The sequence below is a fragment of the Tamandua tetradactyla genome, chromosome 16, assembly GCF_023851605.1.
Source record: "Tamandua tetradactyla isolate mTamTet1 chromosome 16, mTamTet1.pri, whole genome shotgun sequence".
NCBI classification, from domain to species: Eukaryota; Metazoa; Chordata; class Mammalia; order Pilosa; family Myrmecophagidae; genus Tamandua; species Tamandua tetradactyla.
The window spans coordinates 66,056,583-66,083,396 of record NC_135342.1 but is presented as its reverse complement, the minus strand read 5'-3'; positions in this window follow the sequence as shown (position 1 = coordinate 66,083,396).

The window sequence follows — 26,814 nt, the reverse complement described above, 5'->3', positions numbered from 1 at the left end:
ATTGTATGTATACAGTATAGTTCCTCCTTCCATTCCTCAGTCATTATACTCTTAGGCCACCTCCATCCATTGTGAATTGGGAACACAGCCACCATAAACACCAGCATTAAAATGTTCATTCCTTTACCCATATTCAGTTCCTCCAGATATATACTGAGTAAAGGGGTTTCAGGATCATATGGCAACCCCACCCCTAGCCTCCTGTGAAATCACCACACTGACCTCCAAGGGGTTCCATCTCCTAGTTTCCCTACCTAACAGTGAATAGGTACATTTCTTTCTCCATATTTTCTCTAGCACTTGTTGCCCTCTGTTCATTTTTAAACAATTTTATTCACACATCAGACAATCCAACTTAAGTGTATAGACATGCCTTTGCCACCATAATCTATATGAAGACATTTCCTTTTCTTCTGCAAAGAGTCATAACCTTCCCCCATGCCCCCCCACCCCACCCCCAGCCTGCTGACATATAGTTTTGCCCTAATGCCTTTGCTACATTCAGTGGAAGTATATTACAATGTTACTGTTGGCTTTAGTCCCTAGCTTGCGTTGATTGTACTTTTTCACATATAATAATGTTGAATTTTAATGTTTAGAAATGGATGGAGGTGTGGGAGCACGTTATAGCAAGTGTAACTAACAGTGATGATATGTGGGTGTGATTGTGGTTGAAAGGGAAAGTTTAGGGTCATGTACGTCACCAGAAGGAAAGCCAGAGAATGAAACATGGGTAGGACCATATAACATATACCTATTCAGGGTGAAAATGCTTGTTCTAGAATTGATTGTGGTGATGCATGTACAACTCTGTGAGAATACTAGAAGATAGTTATTGTACACTTTAAATGGATTATATGGTATATGAATTTACCTCAGCAAAACTGCTTTTAAAAAACTGAAGAGACAACCTATACTACTTGCAGTATTTATCATGCAAGTGAAATGACAACATACACAATGGGAGAAAATATTTGGAAACCATATATCTGATAAGGGTTTAATATTCAGAACATACAAAGAAATTATACAACTCAAGAACAAGACAAAGCACCCAATTTAAAAATGGACAAAAGACTTGAATTGACATTTCTCCAAGAAGACATAAAAATGACCAAATAGCACATGAAAAGATGCAAAACATCTTTAGCTATTAGAGAAATGCAAATCAAAACCACAATGAGATACTATTTCATACCCACTGGAATGGCTAATATTTTAAAAATGTAAAATTACAAGTGTTGGAGAAGACGTAGTAAAATAGGAACAATTATTCATTGTTGGTGGGAATGTAAAATGGTGCAGTCACCATGGAAGACAGCTTGGGAATTCCTGAGAAAGTTACTGCAATCCTACTTCTAGGTTTATACACCAAAGAACTGAAAGCAGGGACTTGAACAGATATTTGCCCACAGATATTCATAGTGGTATTCTTCAGAATTGCCAAAAGATAAAAGCAAACCAAGGGTCTACCAATTGATGAAAGGATAAACAAAAGGTGGTGTGCATATACACAATGAAAAATTATTCAGCCATAAAAAGAAATGAAGTTCTGATACCTGTGACAACACGGATGAACCTTGAGGATGCCATGTTGAGTGAAATAAGCAATACACAAAAGGACAAATACTGTATAATCTCACTTATATGAAGTAACTGAATAAGCAAATTCAGAGTCAGAAATTAGGATATTGGTTACCAGGGGCTGAAGGGGTAGGAAAGAAGGAGTTCATGGTTAATTTATACAGAGTTTCTGTTTGGAATGATGGAGAAGCTTTGGTAATGGACGGTGGTAATGGTAACAAAACATTGTGGATGTAATGGAATCCCCCCCCTCGTTTAAAGGGGGGAAATTTCAGGTTGTATATATGTTTACTATAACAAATTTTTAAAAAAATCATAAGACTCTGTGACACAAAATAAAAAGAATATCAACCAATACAGGAAAAACATCTGAAATATTCTAAGCAGGTATGAAATCGCTTATAATGAAAATTGTTACATATTCTTAACTACTTATTAACTTGCATATTAGTATTATTTAATTCAAGGAATAAGAAGTTCACATATTTGAGCAGACTTTCAAGTCAAGCTTATGTATTCGATGTGTATAGAATATGGCTTCCATATTCACAAGAAATTCCTACTCCTTGGCTATAACTGCATTAGTTAGGACTCTTCGGGGTTAGAAATGACCAAAACCATCTTGAATGAGCTCAAGCAAAAAGAGGAATTTACAAAAATGATTCTAGGTACCTCACTGAATTCAAGGAAAAATTGCATAAAAAGAGAAGGACAAAGACACAGTCGGGACTTGGACAAGTTATTTCTCACTGCTCATCTGTTTCTTGGGCCAGCTTAATATTCTATCACTTCAGACTAGCTATCTCCACATAAAGAAAAGCATGGTTGCCTAGAGTTAGGAGTTTTACATCTCATAGCCTCAACCCTACTCTTTCAGTTCCGAATCCAAAATTCTCAGGAAAGTTTCTCATTGGCCAAATTAAATCAAGTGTTTACCCTAGGACAGATTAACTACTGGGTGGGTGTGAAACTGTGATTGTTCCAGCATGGGCCAGATAGTAGCTATCCCTGAGGTATACAACTAGGACCAGGAGTTGTGTCAAACATGAATGGGGAAAGCAAGTTCTTGGAAGTATGGACTGGACAAACCATCCTATATGTATCCACTACCTTAAAAAGCTAAATTCTCTCCCTTAAGTTCATATGTTAAAATTTATTAATGTCACTGTTTTAGTTCGTTAATGCTGCTAGAAATGCAATATACCAGAAATGGAATGGCTTTTGTAAAGGGAATTTACTAAGTTACAAGTTTATAGTTCTGAGGCCATAAAATGTCCAAACTAAGGCACCTAGGGTAAGATACCTTGACTTAAGAAAGGGCCGATGATGTTCAGGGTTTCTCTGTCAGCTTGGAGGGCACATGGTGACGTCTGCTAGCTTTCTCTTCTGGCTTCTTATTACAAAAGGCTTTCCCCAGGGGCATTTCCTTTCTGTATCTCCAAACATCTCTTGTGTGTGTCAGCTCTGCAGCTTTTTCCGAAATGGTTCCCTCTTAAAAGTCTCCAGTAAGTAAACCACCTGGAATGGGTGGAGACATATCTCCATATCTCCATAATCAAAAAGATCTCATTCAACAGTATTGAATCAGGATTAAAGGTGGACATGGCTTTTCTGGGGTACACAGCAATTTCAAACCAGCACGGTCACTATTTTAGTTCCCTATGCTGCTCAAACAAATACCATGAGATAGGTCAGGTTAAACAATGGGAATTCATTTGCTCACAGTTTGAAGCTGGGAAAAAAGTCTAATTCAAGCCATCATTAAGGCAATGCTTTCTTCCCAAAGATGGTGGTGTTCTGGACTGGATGCTGGTGGTGATCCTTAACTCCTCTGACATAGCAAGGCATATGGTGGCATCTCCTGGAATTTCCCTTCTCTTGTAGCTGTCTTTCTCTCTGTGTGAATTGCATTCTCTTATAAATCTCCATTTATAGGATAAAGACGCATCCTGACTGAGGTGGGGCGCACTGTAATTCAAGTAACCTCATCAAAAGACTCTACTTACAATAGGTTTACACTACAGGAATGAATGAACTTAAAACATGTTTTTCTTGTGTATATATATAGAGCTTCAAACCACCACACTTCACCCTCTGGAGCCCCAAAAGTCATGTTCTTTCTAAAGGTACGATACATTCATTCCATCACAATATTCTGAAAGCCTTACACTATTTCAGGAACAATGCTTAGTACACAGGCCCATCATAATTGGTTATGGATGTGGTCTGACCTGGGGAACAATTCCCTTCCATTTAGAGAAGAAGTTATCTGCTTCTGATATACAATGAAGGGACAGGCATAGGATAAAGATTTCCATCCTCATAGGGAGAAATTGGAAGGAAAACAGATCAGGAGTCCCAAGAGTCATCTATGGAACAATGTTTTGCCCTCTGGGCCTGATGAAGTGGCAGCACCAATCCCTCCAGATGCTTGTGCAGTAGCCGTGTTCTCACTGAACACTGGGGTGAAGGTTCCAACCTCTCCAAGCATCATGATGGTGGCCAAGATCTCCACAAATGGCTGAAGCACAGGCTCAATTCTTTCAGGGTACTGGGGAGGTGGCCAGACTCTCTGAAATCCCAGGACACAGCCTTCACCTCCTGAGAGCATTGACATGGCAGCCAGATTCTCTGCAATCCCTGGAGTAGAGGTACCACCCTCTCAGAACACTGGGGTGGTGGCTAGACTCTCTGCAATCATAAGGGCACAGGTTCTACGCTGGAGTGGCAGCGTACAACATGGCAGAAGGCCACCCTCTTCAAGTGCCAGAACAGATTCCCCCTTTACAAACACATGAGGGTGGGTCTGAGAAGATGTCTTTGGTCCAGATCTCAGCTTCCATGATTCTGCCCTTGAAGTGATTTTCCTTCAATGTGTTACCTCTCTCCTCTTTTAGTCCAGGCTAGCAGTGGTTCCATTCATACAGATGACACAAAAAATTGTTGGCTTTGCATGTAGTTCATAGGGGTCCAATCCATCAGACAAAAGAACTTATCACAGATCCTTCTTGTATAATTCATTTCAAATCCTGACTTGAACTGAAATGGCTGAATGATCCATATTTGGTTAAACTCTCACGTGGAGTACTGTTCTCTTGGGACTCTCTTTCTGGAAGCTCAGTATTTTCTGAACCATCAACTTCTGAGTTCTTAGTGCCTCAAAATTCAGGTCTCAGCTTATCCTTTCCTCTCGCATTTTACTATAAGCTACAAGGAAAAACCAGGTGCACTTTCCACACTTAGCCTGGAAATCTTTTAACATAAATATCCAAGTTCATTACCTTTTCAGTTTTCTAAAGCTGCTAGAATGCAATATACCAGAATGGACTGGCTTTTATAAAGGTATTTTATAAATCCCCTTTAAAATTTTTATAAAACTGTCACAAGTTACAATTCTAAGGCCATGAAAATGTCCAAATTAAGGCATCAAGAAGAGAATACCTTTATTCAAGAAAGGCCATTCACAACTGGGGTTTCTCTGTCACATGGGAAGGCACAGGGAGATATCTGCTGTCCTTCTCTTCCAGCTTCTGGTTTTAAACAGTTCTCTCAGCTTCTGGCATCTCCTGGGGCATTTTCTTCTGAATCTCCAAATGTCTGTGACTTAGTCTCATCTCTCTGCTCTCTGTGTCAGCTCTGAGTTCTCTCTCATAAAGGGCTCTAGGAAAGGATTAAGACCCACCTTAAATCAGTGGGATTACATCTCCATGGGAACAAATTAATCAAAAGGCCTCAAGCCACAATAAGTCTGCATCCATAAGATTGGATTAGAAGAACATGGCTTTTCTGGGGTACATAACAGTTTCAAACCAGCAGAATCGCTTTCAAATTCTGCCTTCCATTAGACAACAGAACTCAATTTCACCAAGTTCTCTGCCACTTTACAACAAAGATTGCCTTTCCTCCAGTTTCCAATAACACATTTATCATTTCCATGTAAGGCCTCATCAGACATAGCTTTATTATCCATTTCTATGAACAGTCTCTTCACAGTAATCTAGGTCTTTTCTATCAAGCACCTCAAAATTCTTCCAGTCTCTAGCCATTATCCAATTCCAAAGCCATTTCAACATTTTTGGTATTTATGATAGCATCCCACTCTTCTGGTACCAAAATCACTTTGTCTCCTGAGCTTCTCAAGAAAATACCATGAAATGGGTTGGGTTAAACAATAGGAATTCATTTGCTCACAGTTCTGAGGCTGGGAAAATGACAAATCAAGGCATCATCAAGGCAGTGCTTTCTCCCCCACACCTGTGGTCTTCTGGGGCTGGCTGCTGGTGATCCTTGGGCCTTATTTTGTCACACAACAAGGCACATGGCAGTGTCTCCTGGTCTATTCCTTCTCTTTCAGTTTCCATTGATGTCCAGCCTCTTTCTTTCTCCCAAAGTTCCAGTAGTAGGATTAAGACTTATCCTGATTGTGATAGGACACACATTAACCAAAGTAACATCATCAAAAGGTCTTACCTTCAATGTGTTTTACACCCACAGGAGTGGATTAAGTTTAAGAACAGGATTTCTAGTTGTTGAAACTAGAAACAGCTAGTCAATATGTGGTGACTGTGGTGGTTTGTATGCAAACACCTTCATACAGTTTCAAACCACCACAGTCACTACATATTTTTCTCTATTGAATTAAAAACTGGGAAGATAGAACAAACAGGGAAGACAGATCTAATTTTATATGGCAGTTCTACCAAATGTTAAACTTCTGCAGGTAATCCTATAATTTTGGATTTATTTATTTTTACCTTAGCTTGTTCAAGAAAGAATTTAAATCAGCTTGAAATAATACATTAAATAACAACAAAAAAATCATAAATTAAATGTAAAATGAAAGGGAAAAACAAAAATAGGAATAGAAAAGTAATAATGTATTCTGTATGTAGGCATATATATTACCTATATATTCACTATAGGTAAGGTACTAATCTGGCTCCATTTTCTAATAATTTTTTCAGTTGCATAATTCATAATAATATACATTAGGTAGTAAATCAGTTGCTCAAGAAACATAACGCACACGCAAAAAACATACACATATACTTTGTGCATGATCAGAAAGGGACTTTTGCTGGAAATCCTTGCTTAGCCTCAATAATATGCTTGATACCTGTCTTTATTTATTTAGGTTTTCTTTGATGCCTCCAATAAAAATTTATAATTGTCCCTGTGGAAATCTCACAAATCTTCTATTAAATTTAAGCCTAGCTATGTCATAGCTTTTAAATGCCTTTGTAAATGTTATCTTTTTAAAATACAATTTTCCAACTTTGCTAGTATGTAGAAATGATTTTTATATATTGATTTTATACCCAGCAGCTTTGCTAAACTGTCTTACTCATTTTAGGCATTTACCCATAGGTCATTTTAAACTTTCTAGGTTTACATTATCATCATCCATGGATAATGGTAATTTTGTTTCTGCCTTTCAGAACTTAATTCTTTTGTTTTTTCTTGTCTTACTGCCTTAGCTGGGAACTGGAGTACAATGACAAGTAGCAGTGGTAATAATAGATACCCTTGTTTCATTCCCAATCTCAGAAGGAAGCTTTCAACGACTCATCATTAAGTATAATGTTTATAGGTTTTTGTGGATTCTCTTTACAAGATTAAGGAAGTGAAAATTTCCCAGTTTCCTAAAAGTTGTTTTTTTTAACAAATAGTCCTTTTACTCATCAAATGCCTTTTCTACATCTAGTGAGACGATTATATAGATTATCTCCATTGATACATTTTCAAATGTTAAACACATTGCATTTCTAGTGTAAACCAACTTGATTTTATATATGCTACTGGTTTTAGTTTGGTAATTTTTTTAAGGAATTTTATATCCATATTCATAAATGACATTGGTCTGCAGCTTTCCTTTCCTAAACTGTCCTAACCATATTTTAGCGTATAGATTAGGAAAATGAGGAATACATTCACTTTGGGTAGTCCTGAAAGAGTATGTAAAAGACGTTAATTGTTTCTTCTCAAATGTTTGGTTAAACTTGTTACTGAAGCCATCTTGGCCTGGACTTTTCTTTGTGGAAATGAAAGTGACTGTTAGAAAGCCCATTCCTAACCTCTTCCTTACTTATTTGAGCTCTACCTACTTCTGTTTATTAATAAGTGATTTGCTTCTCCAAAAGCCTAATTCCTGTAACCTTTTTACTGTAGAAACTAGTCAAGACCACTTCCACCTACATCTGGACACTGAAGCATGCACAAAAGGATAAAACTTTGACCTAAAGTTACCTATGCTTAATTATACTAAAAAACATGCCCGTGTCCCATTAAAGCCACCATTTTTTAACACGTGATGTCTGAACAAGCATGATTTGTAACTGCACATGCTCCACTTAACCCTGCCTTCTGACCTGCATCAACTCACCCTGTTCTGAGCCACTCTTCTAGACCAACTCCTTCCAAATTGCACAAATAATATATGCCTCCTAGCTTGGGAAGAGATTTGAGTCTTATGGTCAGTCTTCTTGTCTGGCCTTGCAATAAATAAACTCTTTCTTTTCTTGAAGTCCTGATGTCATAATATTGGCTTCCATGTACATTGGGCAATGAGTCCACTTGCTTGGTAACAGAAAGAATTTTACTACAGATTTAATTTTTTAATAGACATAGAACTGTAAAGATCATTAATTTCTTCTTGGATTGGTAGTAAGCATCATTTTTTTCTCTACATTTTCAGATATAATAGCATAAACATTTTTCATAACCCCTTTATAATCTCTTTAATGTTCACAGCTTTTTTTTTTACCAATGACACCTTTTTTCATTTATGATTTTGTTATCTATACCTTTTCTCTATTTTCTTGATCAACCTCACCAGAAGCTTGTCAATTTTATCAGTCTCTTTAAAGAACAAATATTTGACTTTGTTAATATTCTCTACTGTATATTTGATTTTTATTCTACTGAATTCTTCTCTTACAGTTAGGGTTTCCTTCCTTTCATCTTTGGATTTATTTTGTGGTTCTTTTTTCTTCTTCAGGTGGCTGCTTAGCTAATTCATTTTTAGACTTTCGTCTTTCCTAGTATATACATTTCAGATTACAAATTTCCTACAAGTAGCACTTAAGTTGCATCTCACAAGTTTTGATATGTAGTATTTTATTAGACACATCTTAATTGTGTCTTCAAATTCTCTTGGCTTCACCTGGGTCCCCTGGCTGCTTGCTATGCCTCAGAAGTGAATGACTCTATGTAGTCTTGGACATCCTGTAGCCTGAAGACAACCAACCAAACACATTCCTGAGGTCTCTAGATCTTCCCTCCACTTTAAAAAATTTTATTAAAGAATTTTTTTCCTGTATACATTTTTCTTCAATAATTTTTACATTGAAATATAATTACCTAAGTGTACAATCAGTGGTTGACAGTATCATCATTAAACTGTGGATTCATCATTGCAATCGATTTTTGAACTTTTTCATTACTTCAAAAACAATAAAAATTAAAGCAAAAAAGTACACCCAAAACATCCCATAACGCCCTCTCGTTTACTTATTTTTATACAATTTTTTTCTTACTAATTGTTCATATTCCAGATAAAGAGGGTACCAGTCACAAGGTTTTCATACTCAACACATTCATACCTTAAAAGCTCTATAGTTAGTCAATCACCTTCAAAAATCAAGGCTATTAAATTATAGTCCAACAGCTCCAGGTATTTCCCTCTAGCTACTCCAATACACAAAAAACTGGAAAGGGATATCTATATACAGCATAAGAATAAACTCCAGAATGACCTCTCAACTTTATTGAGTCACTGAAACTTTATTTTGTTTCATGTCTCCTCCCTTGTTGGTCAAGAATGCTTTCTCATTCCCATGATGCCAGGGCCAGGCTCATCCCTGGAAGTCAAATCCCATGTTGTCAGGGAGATTTGCACCCATGAGAGTCATGTCCAATGTAGGGGGAAAGGCAATGAGTTTACTTACAGATTTGGCTTAGAAAGACAGGCCACATCTGAGCAACAAAAGAGGTTCTCTGGGGGAGACTCTTAGGCATAATCATAAGTAGGCTTAGCCTCTCCTCTGCAGGAATAAGTTTCATAAGGGCAATCTCCAAGATTGAGGGCCTGCCCCCAATGTTTGTGAGAATATCAGGTCTTCCCCAGGTGGGAAAGTTCAATATTTCCACCATTTTCCCCAGTCCCTCAAGGAGACTTTACAAATATTTTTAAATCTTCTGTCCAGCTGGATCTGGGATGTATCAGTACATCACACCAACCTATACAAACCAACAAGGTCTCACTCCCTATTCATGGTTTCATGTACTTACGGTATTCAAACAAGCTGACCATACAAGTTAAATTAGATAATGTGCTACCAAAAATATAAATTTTGCACCTAATAACCATCCCTTCCTTTGGTCTCACATAGAAGTTGAAGTTTTAAAATATAGTCAATATCCATCCTTTACCCTTTAGTCTGATTTACCTTACCCTACCCAGATCATTTTCATTCATGTCTCTAATAGAAGTTTGATCACTTTTTTGGTGTTTTTAACAGTTACTGATTGGGCAATGCTGACTTTTAAAGTTCCATGGAATGACCAGGTTATACCTCCCTCCTCTTATTCTTGGAGAAAGCTCCATACTGAATAATTGTAGATCAGGCTTCCCAAGCAATTGAAGAAAGAGACAGGAGACACAACCTGGAAGTATGAAGAAATTAGCACTTCATGTGGTGAGCTTGGACCAATAAGAGAAAGGAGAGCAGAGAGAGCCAGCGGATATATTCTTCTCCCTTCCTCTTTTTAACTTTTTGCTCGCAGTCAATGCTTTCCCATAGAAAACAACCTGAGAAATCTCATGTAACTGAATGAGTAAACCAGCAAAGGCATCAGCTATATCACCTTATAGCTCATAGTGAAGCATATGAATGAAGCACAGTAATGTATCACTTCATATTTGCTTTCCATTCTACACCGCCTACTGTCCATTTACCTTACTCTCACAGCCCTAACATGATCTGTACAACAAAACATTCGCACTTAGGCCCTGTTTTCTAAAAAACAGGGACAAATTCAAGAATTGTTATTATCATTTAAGTGTTTTTAAATGTTCTTTATGATTGCTTTCTTGCTTCAAGAATTACTTAACGGAATATTTTTTAGTTTGAAAACATATTTTCTAATTATTGTTTTATTGTAGATTTCTTGCTCTATCACATTTCTAGCTAAGAATGTTCTGCTAAGAAAATGGCTCTGCATAGTTTCAATCCATTAAGACTGAGTTTATGACTTGATAAATGATAATAATAGGAATGGTTAATAGGAAGGTATATTCTACAGTTACTACTTACAGTATTCTATAAATATATGGACAAGTTTTTAACCACATAGTATATATTTTCTTTAAATTGATAGAACAAGTAGCCCAAAATACAAAAATCAGTGAGGATAGAGAAGTCTGTTAAAAATAGACTTATGAGGCTTTTGGTTAACCAAGATGGCAGCATAAAATGCCATAGGCTGCTGCTCCCTTCACAGATGCTTTGAACAACTAGCAAAAACTGACAGCGGCATCTTCCTCAAAACTCTGGAAAATAGTCAAAGGGTTGCAGTAACTGGGCAAGTGGCTAAATCAAGAAAATGGCTACTTTAGAAATGGTAGATGTTCCTGGTGTCCTTGCTGACCCCTTTCCACCCTCTACCTGGTGCTATGTGGAGTCAGCCTGTGGTCCCATTTTGGATCCCTGACCTTGTTCCAAGGGAGCAGAGTAACCCCTGAACACATACCGGAGTGCCTGTATATGCTGGTGTCAAATGATCGGGTAGCAGTCTGAAAGACAGAATCAGGAAAGTCTTCTCTGGCTCATCTTCCCAGAACTTGCCTTACAAGCAGTACCAGAATGTAGACAGTTAAGCAGTATAAGAAACAATTAAGAACAAGTGGCCTGGGGCAAAAGGTTACCTGCTTTAAGTCATATGGTAGAGCACACTGGAGGAGGAAAATTTCTATTTCATAGGGAGTAGAGGGGGCACTGAATTTGTGTAAAAGAGGAATTCCTAGGGCCGCAAGCAAGCACAAGCCCAGGGCAAGACTCAGGTTCAGAAAAGACTGAAAGGACCTTGTAATTCAAATTTGCCTTGGGCTGATCTTGATAGGAGGGTTAAGCTGTGAAGGAGATCATCAGCCAGGAGCCATTTGCAAAGCATAAGAACACTCAACTGATAATATTAAGATCAAATGAGGGCAGGCCACAGTGGCTCAGTGGCAAGAACGCTTGCCTGCCATGCCAGAGGACCTGGGTTCGATTCCTGGTGCCTGCCCATGTTAAAAAAAAAAAAAAAAAAGATCAAATGAAATGAAGTTCAGAACAAAGAATATTACCATAGATAAAGATACTTCATAAAGATAAAATTTCAATTCACCAAGATGATATAATAATAAATGTACATCCACCTAATAATAGAGCCACGAAATATATTTCCAAACACTGACAGAAATAAAAGACTCTATAGACAAGTCGACAATCATAATTGGAGAATTTAACTATTCTCTCAGTTTATAAATCAATTAGACAAAAAAGAAAGTAAGGGTATAGAAGACTTCACAACCAGTTTAGCCTAATTAGTAGTTGAAGAACAGTACACTCACACACTACAGAACATATAATATTTTCAAGTGCAAATAGAACATTCACCAATTCATATGCTGCATATCAACAAATTCATATGAGTCTTAGTAAATTTTAAAAGACAAATTTATCTGAAACTTAGTAAATTTAAAAAGAAATTTATACGAGACAGTAAATTTTAAAAGACTGAAATTTACTAAGTCTTTTAAAATTTACTAAAAGTTTGTGTTTGGGGCACAATAGAATCAAATTAGAAATCAATAACAAAAAGATACCTATAAAATCTCCAAGTGTTTGGAATTAAAACAACACATTTCTAAACAACACACATAGGTTAAATAAGAAACCATGAGGAAAATTCAACAAATGGTGCTACAATAATGGTATACCTACATGGAGAAAGAATGGAATGTGACCTGCAGCATACAAAAAAAAATGTATGTATGTATGTATGTGTTTGTGTGTGTTATGTGTGTATTCACATATGCATAAAAAATCTCTGGTGTGCAAAATATTGCATTCCAGAAATTTCCGTAGTTGTTGCACTGGAAGGAGTCTGTGGTCTCTGTGGCTTAGATAGCAGGATGAAATTTTATTTCACTGTCAAGTTTTGACTTTTAAAATTGAATACCATGCAAACAGTCCCTATTCAAAAAAATATTTCAAGTAAAAAAAAAAAGTTTTTTTATTTAGATAATTAAGCTCTCCATAAGCAGCTTACTTTGAAGCAAAGGTACTTGTTTATCTAGATAGGATGGCTAACAAAACAGGAACCACTATTATGTGGCCTTTTCTCTCTTTACCCTTATATAGCTGCAATGTCTAAAGTAACCATGCAGGAGTCCTTTGCTCTATATCGATGTGGTTAAAAAAAAAAAGACAGATGGAGAGCTCACAAGAGTTCCCTTTTACTGGCTCAAATGCAGGAATCTTTCTTTGAGCTTGCAGATTTCATCCAAGCTACCAAATATCATTTTCTCTCTATCTATGATGGAAAGGTGCAACACTTGCTTCATGACCAAATACACAGAACACTCACAAAAGCTAGCTGTTAGAAGTTGTTATTGTGATATCTTAATTGTGTCAAGAAACCAGGTAAAAACAATTTTCAGAAAGAAAATAATGATATTTAACTCTTCTCCACATAAAATATTTGAATTCCTCAGATTTTTCCCCCCAAGAGTTAATTTTATTGTTGAAATTGGGATCTGAACAGAATTTGGAGGTACAATTTTTAGATGATGTTCTCTCTGCATCCACATCCAATTTGGAATAAATATTTTCTCTAGTTGACAGGAGATACACGGGGGATAAATCCTGTTTCACACAACTATTACCACTACAGTACTTATGAATTTCTCAGATTTTAAAGTTATACTCTGTATTCAGAAATACAGAGATGAAAATGATTCTATAGTTGTCCAAGCAATCACGTTATTTATCCTCAGGAATAATTTCTCCTCCCTGATTTTGTTATCTTCTTTAATTACAATAATTTTTAATGTATTTTAGAAATTTAAATGTTATCAATCTTGGGGTATCATATTTTATATAAAGTTACAAGAAAGTCAGTTACTATTAGTTTCATCTTTGTATAAAGTACCTAAAGTTTATCTTATTAAAATCACCTAGAAATAGTCCTTTTCTGATTCATTTGGTCTAGCAGTACCACTGATACAGAAAAATAATGTGGTAAAAATCTTAATATTTGGAATTTATTTAATTAATTCTTGGAGTTCTCCAAAAAGTACTCATTTAAATCTCCATTGATTACCTTAACCTGTGGGTTAGCTATTATACTCTTTGCAGGCAAGGCAGTAAATAGTTCCTTTAACCATGTAAAAAAGCATTACAGTACTAGGTATCAAATGCTGATATGCATCCACCCACATGCTATTTCTTGAAACATAGGCATGGATTGATATTTAACGGAAAGTCGGCAAAATGTCACTTGAGTTTGTTTAAATTTGGGGAAAGGATGAAACTACAACCAGGGAAAGGATAATCAGACTTCTGAGTCAAGAAAATTCTTCATTTTATTTCCAAGTGCTCAACAAAAAATTGACTATTTTTGCCTCTTTCTCTTTTCTACCTCCAGTGTTAAAGCTATAGAGAAATTTCATGTATAAAGCCACACCAATCTTGGTTTGAAGAATTAGAAATATGCTGCAAATAATTTAGATGATTCTTTATTTTTTATCATTTACTGATTTATTTTGCCTCAAGTGCATAAGAGATGAAGATGTGAATGAATGAGGCAAGAACTAAAAAAAAGCCTAAAATAAATGGTAGCAAAATTCTACTTCATTGGGTTATGGTTAAAATAATGAACTGACATTTCTCACATTAAATGGAAAAGTTAGTGGAGGCACATATGATTAAGCTCAAATATAGGGCTGAAATATACTCTGCTATTTGAAATTTTTACACTTCTTTCTTTAGAGCTTTCTCAGATAGAAACTAGTATGAGTTCCAAAGGTGGGCTGTTTTAGAAAAAAATCTGGAAAAGAATAAGAATTACTAAAATAACACAGATAGAAGATGTACTTGAAAGATGATTTCTACTAATACATTGATTCACCCATACAATTAAACATACAAAACAATACTTTATATTACTCACAGATATATAAGTATGTAATAGAAATATAAAAATGAAAAACAATGAATTGACAAAACATTAAGAGAAGGTGGAAAATAAAATTCTATTTACATAGCAACAATAAGGCATATGGAATAAATCTAGGAAAATATACAAAAGATTTTTGGATAAAATTATGCTTTATTAAAGACAGTAAGGAAGATCTTAAAAAATGGAGAGGTATAAATGCATTCCTATGGATGAAAAGTCTATATTTTCAAGGACAGCAATTCTCCCAAAATTAATGTATATGTTTCAAAAATTCCAGCAGCCTTTTTCTTGAATCTGACAAGTGATTCTAAAATTTGGGGGGACCTGTCCTGTGAAAAAGAATCCTATGCCAAAAACCAACATTTCATATAAAATCAAGATAAAGACACAGTGGTAGCAACACAGGGATTAACAAACTAATGAAAGAAAAAAAAAGAATTCAGAAATAGACCTACTTATATAAGAATTTCATTTATAACAGAGTAGGCATTACTAGATCATAGTTCTAAATATAACTAAACAAATCTATACAAGTTTCAGATGACAATTTGTGACAGAATATTAATCATCACAGACAAGGATTTCTTAAAACAAAAGACCAAAAGCACTAACCATTTGTTAATTGAACCACATTTGGATTAAGAACTTTTATTCATTACACAATAAAAAATTAAAAAGATTAGCTACAAACTAAGAAGTTAAGCACTGACTTACCACATATTACAGGAAATTCCATTTCTAGGTATGTACCCCAAAGAATTGAAAACAAGGACTCAAACAGATATTTGTACACTAAGGTTCATAGCAACATTATCAAAATAGCCAAAAGGTAGAAACAACCAAAGTGTCCCTTCACACAAAAATGGATAAACAAAATGTGGTCTATATGTATGATGGAATACATGTGACAATATAGATAAACCTCAAAAGTGTAACTGAGGGACATAAGCTGTGTATGAAAGGACAGATATTGTTTGATGCCACTTATATGAAATATCTAAGCAAATTCCTAGAGACAGAAAGTTGATTAGAAGTTACCAGGGACCAAAGGAAAGAATAAATAGGGGAGTTATTTGCTTAATGAGTGTCCTAGTTTGCTAGCTGATGGAATGCAACACACCAGAGACAGATTGGCTTTCAATAAAAGGGGATTTATTTAGTTAACATATAGTTCTTCAGAGGAAAGGCGGCTAACTTTCAACTGAGGTTCTTTCTTACGTGGGAAGGCACAGGATGATCTTGGCTGGCCTTCTCTCCAGGCCTCTGGCTGGGTTTCAACAACTTTCCCCGGGGTAATTCCTTTCTGAATCTCCAAAGGCATGGGCTGAGCTGTGAGTGCTGAGATGAGGTATGCTGAGCTGCTTTGGCTGTGCTATGTTGAGCTCTCTCATTTAAGCACCAGCCAATTAAATCAAACATCATTCATTGCAGCAGGCACAACTCTTAGCCAGCTGCAGATATAAGCAGCAACAGATGAGGTTCACATGCCATTGGCTCATGTTCACAGCAATAGAACTAGGCACCTTCACCTAGCCAGGTTGATACCTGAATCTAACTACCACAATGAGTATAGAGTTTCTTTTTAGGTGTGATGAAAAAGTTCTGGTAATGGATGCTGGTGATGGTAACAAGCACTGTAAATGTAATTAATACCACTGAATTGTACACTTAAAAATGGTTAAAATGGGATATTTTATGTTAGATACATGCTACCACAATAAATTGTTTTTAAAAAGATAGTCTTAATGGATATAGTCCTCAAACCCAAGTTAAAGGCTGTATGATAAAGCAAAGGAGATTGATGGGTGGTCACAATGACAATAAATAGGTAGTGTAGTGAGAACAGTTAACTTCTGAGAATAGATGGCATTAACAAATAATCATAATTTTCAAGTATGGTAATTTATTCATTCTGGTGTTAGAATGCTGAAGTCTCCCATATAAGCGATGTGAAACTTTTCCCATTAAATTTTCCTCTTACGTAAGTCACATGAGAAGCACAGGGCGGAAAATCTAAAGAGAATTCTAGTTCTTGGTTATGTACAACTATGACCTAAGGTATCAGCATAATAATTGATAATAAATCACTCTGTTAACATTGCAATTTTATAAAAAGAGTTACAGAATAGACTTTTTAAATTCTAAAGCCTTCGATTCTACTACTTGAACCAAAAGGTTTAAGATGATGATTAAAAATGGAGCTTGCAATAAGAATTGTTCTGATACTCATGTTTGATCTGTTGCTTTTAATTTCTTATATAGGAGGTTACCTTTGTACAGTATTTATAGGAAGTAGACAATGTTTGTTTTTGAGACATCCTTTCAATCCCACTCTGTTCTGGAATGAAGTATGTCATTCAGTGTAATATACATTTGGGTCTTTCTATTATAACACTACAGATATAAAAAGAAACAGTTTTGAGAAATGGAGCTAGGGTGAAATAAAATACTGTAGTGATAATGGCAGCTCATTTTCCTCTAACTGAAAATAGAAATAAACTTGTTTTAAAGATTTTGAGTCATTTTTCTAAAGTAAACAATCACAGGGGCAGTATTTTGTAAAAACCTTTAAAAATACTAAACGGATTACAAAAAAATTCTGTCAAATATTTTAATAAAAAAAGGATTTCTGTTCTGCTGTAAGAATTCAGTCACTCAAATAGGCTGATCTTAATCTAGTGATTTTAACAACTAAGACTTGTCTGAAGAATTAATTTCCATTAAATTGGCCAGATAATGACAAAGAAAAAGAAAACATTTACTTATTCAGTAACATATATTATGCCAAATGCTTGCCAATTGAATTTAAGCAATTTTGGAGAAAATTTTGATGATAGAGTCGGATTAGTATATTTTTAAAAATTACATGTTCTTGGAAATTAATAAAAATAGGTAGTCAGTTCCAGGCAGGACTGCAATCAGGAATGATTTGACTGAGATCCACTAATAAAAAATACAGTCAATTCAAATTTTCTCTTTAACAGGTAAAGAAAGTTTATTTTAAAAAAAAAACACTTTAAAATCTTGATCAAAATCCTGAAAAGTAGTAAAAGCTTATTAACTAAGAAATATGAATCCCCTGAACAGTTCTTTGGGAGGATTTTTAATTTTTTTTGCTCTTTTCCTGAGGTTTATGGTTAGGCAGCTTTTTCCGGGCTGATTCAGTTAAAAATCTGTAGACTGGCTATTAGGATTTTGGGAAGAGCAATGCAAAATGCTCTAAGACTATGTATTTTTGATAAGGCCATTTATAAGAGAATTGAGGTATAATATTTAGTCAAGTAAAGTGAATAGTTATCAGAAACAAAAGTCCGTGACCATAATGATCACCTCTTTGGTGGTTGCCAAATTCTGAAAACAATTTCACAAGTGTCTGTGCAATGCATATAATGCACACTGTATTTCTGAGGAATTCTGCATGATAAACTTTGGCCACACATTTCATTCTCCGAAATGTATTACAGTTTCTCAGACTTGGTAGTCAAAAGGAATATGCAACAATGCTGAAGAAAAAGAAAATATACCAAAGAATCCTAATCTTTCTCCTTGACCTTTCCACAAAAGATCTAGCCCATAAACTTTGAAGCAATGACCCACATGATCAAATTTATTATCAGATTCAACTTCTACATCTCAGCTCTTCAGTTTTCCATAGTTCAAATCCAAACAATTGTCAATATCCTTAAGATACAGGGAAAGAAGCGGTCAGATAAGCTACTTGGTGTTCCAATTTCAGTCACTCCTGTAAGAACATTTACAGGATGGTTAGTATTTGTTCACTCTCCCGAGTTTCTAAGTCATTCCTGAGTATTAAGTTAAGGACACAGAAAGCTGCATTAACTCTTTCAGGCCACTTGGGAACTATTTGTTATGAAGTTACTGAAATGCACTAAGTGCAGTTTAAAGTGCATTACTTACTATATCAGGGTCACTCAAATACCAGGGAGAAAATACTCCATTGTTGTTTTAGTTTGCTACTAGATCTGCTGTTTTTTTAACTCTGCAAAAGTTTTAGGAGATGATAGCAAAATCGGACTGTATATCAAAAGGGAAACTATGTCTCAGAGAATAATAGAGATAGGACTAGCAACTATGAAAGTCAAAATTTTATTACCTTGACAATGTATCTTCTTAAAGTCTCCATGTTAAATGAGAGAATTTGCTTAAACAGATTGTGACATTGACTTTTAAAAACTGAAAAGAATATATTCATACATATATTTAAGACATAGTATAACAAGGAGAAATGGAATAAGTCAATATTTTAGAAAGCACTGGATGCATATATAGATGCGATTAGGAAAACAGGCTGTAAGATAAAATAGCCATCTTAAAATTTCAGTGCTTTGGTGGTTAAAACAGTAAGAGAAAAACAACATTGTTTTGCACTCAGAAACCTGTTTCTAATCAACTAAGTTACTCCTATGGGGTCAAATAAAAATGATTAGCTTATTAAAAGCATAGCTTTGCCATTTAATAAGCAAAAATGATTGAAAATTCTGCTCCAGATCCTGATAATTTTAGTGTTTCTAGTTAAGCCTGCAAAATTGCATTCATTATTAGTGTCTAGATTCATTAACAATTCAATTTATAGATATTAATGCTTATAATGCATGCCTTGCTTGCCAAAAGTTGAAGAGAAATTGTTTCAATTAGCTTTCATGGATCATGAATCCTACTGGCTGGGTATTTTTAGACAAAAGATACAAACACATCCCCAAGCAATGCTAATGCACAGCTGGGACTCCTGTATAAGGTCACTTGAGCTAATAGTTTAAAAGGAAAAGCAGCAAATGAGTTTTACCCAGATAAGCAAGAAAAAACAGTCTTCTCTTACCAACCAAATATTTGAAATGTATATAAGCACCTTAGGAAAGATGGCAACAGAATTATTTGCTTTTGAGACTTCTAGAAGATACAATCATTAGACAGAAATTGGCAATATAAAAGCAGGGATCATTATTCAGTATAACAGACAAGGTGGAAGTCAAATTTGCTTCTTCAGCAAGAGACCTTAAATTGTTCCTTTGTAGAAAAGAAGGGGATATTATAGAAGTCTCAAGTTCAACAGGAATTCAAATTCTGCCCCTTGCACAGGGCCACACCCTACTGCTAAGAATGAAAAATGGAAGGATGTCCCAAATGATTCAGGTGACAATCCAGATTTATAGATAATGGCTAATTCTTCACTTCATTTTGAGTTATACAGAGCTAAATCAGAGTTGCTATTTATTGTCAGTGGCAAAGGTATTCTCAAGTAGAAGAGAAATTCTTTGAACTATGTCCATCTCCTCCAGTTATATTTCTTCTATATAAATCTTCACGTAAAATTAGGACAGTAGCCTGTTGTAAGGATCCAGGGCTTGGGCTTCACCTCCAATATGGAAGGGAGAACATCCCTTCTATATTGAGAGCAGGTCATTTCACGTAGCTGTTTACATGACCTGGACAGACATTAAAGGTCACCAAGTCTCCTCAGTGGGGAAAGAATGTACAAATGCTATCATGAACAAGGCACTGAAACTCCCCTTTCCTGATCACTGTTGATAACAAACGCCTGTGTCAGGAAACCCTGATAGAAACTCTGTTCTCACACCCTTGCCCTAAACTCTTATAAGCCCTGGCACTCGCCCTGCCCCCTTTGCAGAACACGAACCTTCATTCTCCATGGTCAGCACCACTGTGGAAGATCCTCTCCTGTTTGTGTCCATAAAAAAATTCATATCTAACGCTCTGCCTAGCCTATTCTTTGGTCTTTGGGCTGCCCTGACCCAAGGCCTCCAAGAGCTGGGTTGGAACACTTGTCCTTGCATTTTTACTGTATCTCCTCAGGTACTTCTACTGCAAAAACCCACATGTGGTCTCTGCTTGTTCATAGTTCGGTATTACCAAGAAAATGGAGTATTTTTACCTTAAAACTAAAAGATATTTTATCTGTCTTCACTAAAAAGTTGACTCATGTCAACTTTTAGGAATTGACTCATGTCAATTTAAGGAGGATTGAATAGTAATTCTTGATTGCCCCAGGAGCTACAACTGCAACACTCAAAGAATCCATTGAAGAAGTTTATATAATTCTAAAGCTAATTAATTGTATGAAACCAAGATAAGGTTTGAGAAGAATCTGAGATTCTGGCAATCAAGTGAAACACTCAAATGTAAGGACATTAGAAATGTCATAAATATACATTTAGATGATAAAAACCATGAAAAGCATACATATCTTAAAGAAATTTTAGATGAGGAAGTATGAGACATGTACAGTGTTTCTTTTAAAATTCAAGTGATCTGTGGATTGAAAATTTAGACATTAGATTGGAGGAACTAAAAATACATACTTACAAAAACATTCATTATTATGTTTGTTAGCCTTGATGGTGATATAACATTTCCCATTGACAATTTGGGAATCTATTATAAATCAAAATTGCTACAAAAGGCACTTAACAAAACTCAAAATATCAGTATTAAAATCTAGATATCTGAAAAAAATAAATATGAATAAGAGGAAATCTGATTGCCTGTAGGAGATTATAAAAACTTATGGGTAAGAATGAATTAAATGATAATGGCAGAAAAATGAAATAAAAAGGTTAGGAAGAAATGTAAACAATGCAGATTTTGCTATAATAATGTGAAGAAAGGTCTAAGAGACTCCGGTATGCACACACATATACACAACACACACAATCCAAAAAGGAATGACAATGAACACATTACTATTCAAGACCATAATTCATTCTTTAGTATTAGATAGAGTCCATAGGGATCTAGTTTGCTTTGCCACATTGAAAATAGGAACAGCAGGGATCCCTGTTACAAGAAGCTCACTTCCTCACTCTTTCATGAGCGTCCTTTAGCTAATAAGTGCTCTGATTATTCTTTTGTCTCTCTGAGGCTAACCTACAGGTACTTCTTCCTTCTTGCTCCTCCTGTACCTCTATGGTGAATGCAAAGGTCAGCAACCCCTCAGGAATAGTAGCATTTTCAACAAAGAGGTGTGGTGAGGTAGTCACAGGACTCCCATTACTGTTAACAGGAGTTACAGGCAATATTCCCTTGCTGAAAATCTAACTCCAGTTTCTTCTTTTGCTGAGAACTCTATTTTCACATAACCTATACCATCTACAATTTTTAGATTACAAAACAACAAAGGAGTTTTAGATGTTATACAGCAATGCATATGAGAATATACAGATTATCAGAAATCCAATCTGGCATATATTAACATTACAGAGCAGTTTGTGAAAATGCCTAAGTGTAGAGACCTACTGCTGCTAACTTGATGCCATAATTTTGAAGAAGCACGGTGGGAGTGCAGGGTGAGAGATTCAATATTACTTTGCCCATGAGGTAAATATTTCATCGTTTTCCCTATAAAGATTTCCTAGAGGTTCAAAAAGGGAAATTAGTTCAAAATAGTATTACACAGAACAAGTGATATGAATATTACAACTGCATGAATGCAGGCACACCATCTTGTTCACCAATGTGTCCCAATAGCCACCCTAAAATAGTACCTGGCACACATTAGACACTCAATATTTATTGAACGAATAAATAAACTGTTCCTCACAATGTGGCCTAAGTTTCTGCTTATGTAGAACAAATAATAGTAGGTTTTCTTAAGGTTTGTCTGTGCAGATTCAAAGAAATTGAGATGTTGGGTGGTGCAATGGTGGCTCAGTGGCAGAATTCTCACCTTCCATGTTGGAGACCCAGGTTTGTTCCCCGGAGCCAGCCCAGCACCTCTCCCCCCAAAATTGAGATGTTATATTAGATGATAACAGGAGAAAAAAACGAAACGAAGTAAGGGTATATGAGAATTTGCTGTACCTTACTTGCAAATCTTAAAAGTTTATTTTTTTGAAGCTTTTTTTTTACTTTTAATTTTGAAATAATTTCAAACTTAAAGGACAGTTTCAAAAATAATAGAAACCCCATAAAAGAAATCCAACATACCCCAGTGCCTCCTGTCACAGATACCCAGATCCACCAATTTTAACATTTTGTCACATTTGCCATATCACTCTATCTATCAATCAAAAAATTTATTTTAAAAAAGGAAATTGTGCAAAGCACTTAAAACAGCATCTGATATAGCTGGCAATTCTTGAGGGAATATTTCCTGCTCCCTTCTCTTAACACCACCCAAGCACTCAGAGAAATTACTAGCATGCTAATGGTGCTGAGTGGAATAACTAGCTAATCAGCAAATCACAGCAGAGATCTGGTGGCCTTCTCTATACAGACCTCAGAAATACTATGGCTTCAGTTCCAGATCACTGCAATAAAGTGAATATCACAAAAAAGAAAGTCATGCAAACTTTTTGGTTTCCCAGTGCATATAGAGTTACACTTACACTATACTATTGTCTGGTAAGTGTGCAATAGCATATGTGTAAAAAACAATATACATACCACAGTTAAAAGATACTTTCTGGATAAAAAATGTTAACCATCATAAGAAACATCAGTGAGTTATAATCTTTTTGCTGGTGGAGTGTGCTTGGATATTGATGGCTGTTGACTAACCAGGGTAGTGGTTGCTGAAGATTGAGATGGCTGTGGCAATTTCTTAAAATAAGACACAATGATATTTCCTACATCGATCGACTCTTCCTTTCACGAGGACTTCTCTGTAGCATGCAATGCTGTTTGGTAGCATTTTACCCACAGTAGAACTTCTTTCAAAATTGAAGTCAATCCTCTCAAGCCCAGACACTGCTTTTTCAACTAAATTTATTAATACTCTAAATCCCTTGTGATTTCAACAATGGTCATAGCATCTTCACTAGGAGTAGACTGCATCTCAAGAAACTATTTTCTTTGTTCATTCATAAGAAACAACTCCTCATTCATCCAAGATTTTAACTATGAGATTGCAGCAGTTCAGTCACATCTTTAGGCTTAAATTCTAATATTAGTTTTCTTGCTATTTTCACCACATCTGCAGTTATTTCCTCCACTGAAGTCTTGAACCCATCAAAGTTATCCATGAGGACTGTAATCAGCTTCTGCCAATTCTTGTTAATGTTGATACTATTCTTAATGGCATCTATAATGGTGAATCCTTTACAGAAGTTTTCAATTTCTTAATTTACCCAGATATCAGAGGAATCACAATCTATGGCAGTTACAACTTTACAAAATGTATTTCTTTGTGTGTGTGTGTATGTGTACTCTTATTTATTTATTTACACTTTTTAACATTTTTACAACAACAACAACAATACAGTGATCAGTGATAGGGACAGGAGAATATTTTTATATACTGAATCAGAACTCTCATTAGACCTACTAGTCTAATTTTAGATTAGACTTTAAGATATATAGAGAAGAGATACTTCTCCTCTATATATCTTAAAGTCATTATATCTTTATATTGGTTCTCATATAGTAAAGTGTTTTGTCATCATTTATATATTCCTATGCAATATCACCACCTTCCTAGATATTTCCAACACAAACCAGTGTTGGTAAATTCCCCCACAAAAGCAAAGGAACTGACATTGCATTTGAAACAAAAAGCACTCTTTGTTTTGCTGAAATCTCTGGAATACCAAAAACTAAACTAATAAAGTACACAAAAACAGAAATGCCAGTTTTTTTCCAAACGGTCATGCTTAAACCCAAAGTCTAGTAAGAAGCTTAACTTCTATGTACATTATTGCAATTATTCAATTCTATTCCTCATCTTTTTCATACCAAAACTATATTCCAGGAACAGCTTGCCAGTTTCTTAAAAAATTAAATATGCAACTCTCATACAATCTAGCAATCCCATTCCTGGAAATGTATTTTAAAATGTATTTAAAGACTTATCTTCCTACAAAACCCACACAAGAATGTTTATAGCACCCTTATTCCAATTGCCCCAAACTAGAAACAACTGAAATGTCCCTCAACAAGTAAATGGTCAAACAAACCATGGAGCATATATCCCACAGAATACCACTCATCAATAAAAAGGGACAAAGCATTGATACATGCAACAACCTGGATGAAACACCAGAGCACCATGCTGAGTGGAAAAAAAAAGGCCAAGTCCAAAAGGTTCCACACTCCATGGTCCCATTATTGAAATGACAAAATTATTGAACTAGAGAACAAATGAGTGGCTGCTAGGGGTTAGGGAGGGTGTGGGAACAAGAGGAAAGAGGGTGGGGCTATAAAAGGGCAATATGAGGGATTCTTGTGGCAATGGAAATGTTTTATACCTTGTTAGAATTTTGGTTATATTATAGTTTTGCAAGACGTTAACATTGGGGGAAACTAGGTAAAGGGCAAAAGGGATCTCTATCATTCCTTTTTTATTTTATTTATTTATTTAAATTGACAAGCCAAAACAACATGCAAACATGAACATTTGTAACATACAAACATTCTATACATGGTGTACAATCAATGGCTCACAATATCATCACATAATAGTATATTCTTCACCATGATCATTTCGAGAAAAAAGAAATAAAAAGAAAAAACTCATACATACCATACCCCTTACTGTCATTGACCACTAGTATTTCCATCTACCCAATATATTTTAACCTTGTTCCTCCTATTTTTCTCTATACCCCTTATCACTCTCTTTCATTGATCACTAGTAGTTCAATATACTCAATTTGTGTTAACATTTGTTCCCCCTATCAGTTACTTATTTAAATCCATATTTTTTATTCATCTGATCATACCGAGATAAAAGGAGCATCAGACACAAGGTTTTCACAATCACATAGTCACATTGCGAAAGCTATATCATTATACATTCATCTTCAAGAAAAATGGCTAGTGGAACACAGCTCTACACCTTCAGGTACTTCCCTCTTGCCTCTCAATACCCCTTAAACTAAAAAGGGGATATCTATATAACGTGTAAGAATAATTTCCAGGATAACGTCTTTACTTTGTTTGAAATCTCTCAGCCACTGACACTTTATTTTGCCTCATTTCTCTCTTTCCCCTTTTGGTCAAGAAGGTTTTCTCAATATCTTGATGCTGAGTTCCAGCTCATTCTAGGATTTCTGTTCCACATTGTCAGGAAGGTTTTTAACCCTTGGAGCCATGTCCCATGTACAGAGGGGGAAGGCAGTGTGAATTTGCTTGCTGTGTTGGTAGAGAGAGAGATAGGCCACATCTGAGCAACAAAAGAGGTTCTCTGGGGGGTGACTCTTAGGCCTAACAAAAAGTATTTCTTAAATAATAAGATTTGAAAGTTGAAATGACTCCTTAATGATGGGCTGCAGAATGGATGTTGTGTTAGCACATGTCGTGGTCAGGTTCATGTGTCAACTTGGCCAAGTGGTGGTACCTATTTCTCTGGCTGGGCAAGTGCTGGCCTGTCTGTTGTGATGAGGACATTTCATAGAATTAAATCATGATCATATGAGCTGCATCGACAGCTGATTCTATTTGTAATCAGCAAAGGGGAATTCCATTGTAATTCAGAAGAGACATGCTCTCTTCCTGCTTTGGCCGGTGAGCCTCTCATGTGTAATTTTTTCAGACCCTCCATCGGAAACACTGACTTCACAGCCTGCCCTGTGGATTTTGGACGCTGTGTTCCCACCGTTATGTGAGACACTTTTATAAATTTTATATGTGCAAGTGTTTCCTGTTGATCCTGTTTCTCTAGAGAACCCTAACTAATATATCTTGGTACCAGGAGTTGTTCTTAAGAAACAGAATCTTAAAAATGGGTTTTTATGAATGGTTTTCTACTCTGACTGAACTCAAAGGCACTAAGGACTCTGATTCCCATAATCAGAATGACACTCTCAATCCATGGGGTGAGTTGGCAAAAGAGATACTCAAAATATCACCATTCAGTTCTCCTAATGCTTTGCTTGTATGAAGCCAGGCTCTGGGGGATAATGTTTTTGACATCTTTACATAGTTTTGTGGAAATAAGAGATATAAAGATGTTGGCTTGTTTTTGTTAGATACACTGGATGCATTAAGGAGTGAAAGGGATGGGCTTAAGGCTTCAAACAAGAAGCTTAAGCA